General features: G+C 42.6%; 1 pseudogene; it reads right to left on the bottom strand.

Moving 5' to 3' along the window:
- Window positions 1-724: 724 nt before the first annotated feature.
- LOC135576998 (tumor necrosis factor ligand superfamily member 10-like) lies at window positions 725-1,632 on the bottom strand (annotated as a pseudogene).
- Between the last annotated feature and the right edge of the window lie 2,642 nt (window positions 1,633-4,274).

The following is a 4,274-nucleotide window of genomic DNA, read 5'->3' as shown; positions in this document are numbered from 1 at the left end:
CCCGTCTTCCACCAGTTAATCTGCTGTACTTTCTTTACCGAATAAAAGTTTGTTTTGGACCCTGTTGTCCATCTAAACTAACTTAGGGGTGTTAGGAAACGAGACACATAGTCATGGACATAGTTATATGCGGTGCTTTTATTTCAGCGCTGGGAAACCAGGGGTTCGCACCCAAAGCTGGCTTCGACCACTGATTCGAACTCCACTACATTTATACAATTTGGTTACATACATATTCATTAGGGTTACAACGTATGTATTGCATATTCATCAGATTACACAACTATTTCACAATATCAGTTGCAACACCTTGGAACTACTCTAAGCATGCGCAGTGTCCTCTGGTGGTCGTTCAGGGGGTCTTCAGGATGAAGTAAGGAGTCTTCTTCGCCCGTGTACTTTTCACCTTTTGCCACCGCGCATGCGCGCTACTCCTATGTTCATTGTGAAATCATGTAAAATTCTTGGATTTCTTAGATGTGCATTCTCAGCACATCCTATCCTTTCAAGATAAGATAAGGACTAACTGAGGAGTAACTTTCAGTTTTCTTTTTGTATACAACCTGCAAAGCCTCAAGATAAGGTAAGAATCTTGGATACAGTTTACAAAACTTAGTTACAACTATAACATTTCCCCCCTTTGAAAATGCTTTTCTATTCCTAGACAATGCATTTTCACTCCATTTTAATCAGCTCTTTCAACAACTGACCCTGATCATGGCTTCTTTGGAGCACGATTTTAATCTTTTAAGCAATCATAAAGGCTCCAAAAAAACTTGCTTCTTTGTCCATGTCAACTATGTCACCATTACTGATGGAGATGAAAATCCTGTCCTCTCTTTTCAGCTGAATCACGCTGCCTTGGTAGATGGAGTAAAGTCCATATTCTGCCTTTTTAGACCAGCAGCTTGTTCTTGCACTTTTCATGAGCAAAATGGGCTCTGGGTAATTAGTCAGTTTGCAAACATATTGAACGAGCTGTTTGGGGTTCCTGACTTGTGCTAACAAATCTGAATCCTCGTTCTCGTTTTCACGGAAATGAAATTAAATTTGTGAGTAGATGTAATAAAAGCCTGTCTGGGGTATCACTAACTCGCCATTTCTCTGTTCCACATTGTAAAGGAAAGAGTGGCCTTTTCTTGACGATTCCCAGTTGTTTATTTTTTTTGCCATTCCCTCTCCTGGGTGAGGAATCTATGCGTGGGGACAGGGAATTCTTCCTGTTGCTGTCGCCCGTCAGATGTGCCGCAGTCCTGTTGATGGGACCACGCGGCTGCTGCCCATCGGTCTGTGACAGCGTTAGCACTCTGTCAGCATTGACTGCAGATATGTTTTCCTCGTAGCTTCTCAACATCCTTTTAATTACCTCTCCCAGGTGCCACTTTACTTGCCAGCAGGGGTCAGCCGCTCTGTCTTCGCTTTCAATTAGATCCAAGTTTTGGATGAAATTTCCCATTTCCTCCCTAGTGAGACAAGCGATGCTGCTCTTGGAGTACATGTCCCGGAGCTGTTTGAGCTCGTTGGTGAGGTAGAGGAAGGTGACGGCCACGCAGACGGACTGCAGTAAACGGCGGCGACCAGCATGGCCCCGCAGGTTTGCCCGGGGCTGGGACCGGCTGCGGGCAGCATCATGGCCGGGCAGGGCTGGTCCCCACGCAGCGCTGCACTGTTCCCTCCGGCGGTGGAGTGGGCCGGGCTGGGGTTCACCCGCTGCTGTCCCGCTGTTGGCAAACAAAACACGTAATTGTATAAATTCTGATTACCCTTTACATACACACTTGGATTTGGATCAGGTGCTTCATATGGTTTGCCATACAAAATTTCGTATGGGCTTACTAACATTCCGCTCCTAGGTTTAATCCTAATACGCAACAGCTTCAGCGTTACTGAATTTTTTGTTCCTGACAAATCTTGCTAAGTTGCCTTTTTAGGGTTTGATTTTTTTTTAATTTTTTTTTTTTTCCTCTTCTCCTTTCTCTCTACCTGTCCACTAGACTGGGGTCTCCATGGGGTATGTAATTCCCATTTAATTCCCAAACTGTGTTACCACTTGAGCAACAAAGTGTGGTCCCCTATCAGATGATATTCCCAGTGGTACCCCAAATCTAGGAATTATTTCCCTTAGTAACCATTTTACAGTTTCTTGTGCCTGGTTGGTGCAACAAGGGAAGGCTTCCGGCCATCCTGAAAAGGTATCTACCCCAACTAATAGATATCTGAATCCTCGAGTTCTGGGGAGTTCCACCTAATCTATTTGCCAATAATCTCCTGGTTGTACTCCTGTCTTAATTTTCCCCATATCTATCTTTCTTTTTACTAAAGGATTATTTTTCAAGCCAATTTCACACTTAGCTGTGATAGACTTTGCCATTGTTAACATCTGGACTGAGATAATCCATTTTCTCAGATATGTTACCAATGCTTCTGCACCCCAATGACACTTCTGGTGTTCCACCTGAAGTATTCCTCTCATAGTCGTATTTGGCACCACAACTTGTCCATTGGCGGTTACATACCACCCGGAATTATCCTTGCTGGCTTTTACTAAATTTGCCAATCTCTCGTCTTCCAAATCCTCTTCTTCAGTTTCTGCATTTAAAAACACAGCTGGATTCATTAGGTTAGTTGTTTTAAAATAACATAATCTTGTTCTGTCAGGATTGCTTGATATTTCATCATTCTGCTTGGGGAAAGCCAATGGCCCCCCTTTTGTTCCAATACCGTAGTCACCATGTGGGATACAAATACTTCAATCTTTTTCCCCATGGTCAATTTTCGAACTTCCTGGATTAATATCACAGTAGCAGCCACCGCCCGCAAGCACGCTGGCCATCCAGCACTTACCGGATCAAGTTGTTTAGAGAAATGGCCTACGGGCCTTTTCCAGGATCCCAGCCGTTGGGTTAATACTCCTAAGGCAAGTCTCTGTCGTTCATGTACGAATAACTGAAAGTCTTTACTTAAATCAGGTAGGCCCAAAGCAGGTGCTTTTATTAAAGCTTGTTTCAATTTTTGGAAAGCTTCTTGTTGCGGCTTTCCCCACACTAAGGTCTTCTTCTACTGCGCCTCATATAAAGGTTTGGCAATAAGTCCATAGTCCATGATCCAGAGCCTGCACCATCCTGTCATTCCTAGAAAAGATCTTAAATCATGTAAGTTTCGTGGTTCTGAGATAGCACAGATAGCATGCACACAGTTTATACCTAGTCTTCACTGTCCTTGAGAAAGCTCGCATCCTAGATAGATCGCAGTCATGGATGCAATCTGAGCTTTATTTTTTGACATTTTATATCCATTCATTCCTAATTGATTCAATATTTCAATTGTTACCTAGATGCAGAGTTCTTGGGTCTCAGCAGCAATCTGTTGCTGCAATATGTTCTAATACCATTGTCGGGGAATTCCGATATGCCAATATGGCTTCTTGTAGTCCACTCCTCGAGCTCTTTGGCTAGTTGATTCCCAAAGATAGTCGGACTATTCTTAAATCCTTGTGGAAGCCGCGTCCAGGTTAATTGGGTCTTTCTTCCGTTGTGTGGATTTTCCCATTCGAAAGCAAATAGCTTTTTACTTTCCTGGTCAAGGGGTATGCAGAAGAAGGCATCTTTTAAATCAAGTACTGTAAACCATTTATATTCCTCTTTCACAGATGTTAACAAGGTATATGGATTTGCAACTACCAGATGTATATCCTTAGTGATCTGGTTTATTGCTCGTAAATCCTGGACTAATCGATAGCTACCATCAGGTTTCTTTACTGGAAAAATTGGAGTATTATATTCTGATTCACATTCTTCTAGAATTCCATATTTCATAAATTTCTCAATCAAAGATACTATTCCTAATTTAGCTTCTCATTTCAACGGGTACTGCTTCAACTGTACTGGTTTTGCACCTTCCTTCCTTCCTCCCCCCCCCACACCCCTCCCACCCCCCCCCGCAATCTAATACAGTCAGCCTGTAAGGTTGTCAGAAATTTATTCATCAAAGTCTCTAATTCCATTTTGGTTGTCATATTTATTGGATATTGTTTTCCCTTACTGGATCGAAATCCTGTTTCAGATCTATCAGTGTAGCATTTGCTTTATCGAAACATTGGCTGTTAATACTAGTGGAAATACAGCATTCGAAATGTCCTTGGAGATTTCTCACTTGCAGCAAGCAGATCTGCACCATCCAAGCAGCTTCTTGTGGGACATGCAACTAAACAGAATTCTCAGAAAACGTTATTTGAGCTTACAATTTACTTAACAAATCTTGACCCAAGGGAGGTA

This window comes from Columba livia, chromosome W (genome assembly GCF_036013475.1).
Source record: "Columba livia isolate bColLiv1 breed racing homer chromosome W, bColLiv1.pat.W.v2, whole genome shotgun sequence".
NCBI lineage: Eukaryota > Metazoa > Chordata > Aves > Columbiformes > Columbidae > Columba > Columba livia.
Note: the sequence above shows the minus strand (reverse complement) of the source record. Positions and strands in the feature narration are given on the sequence as shown.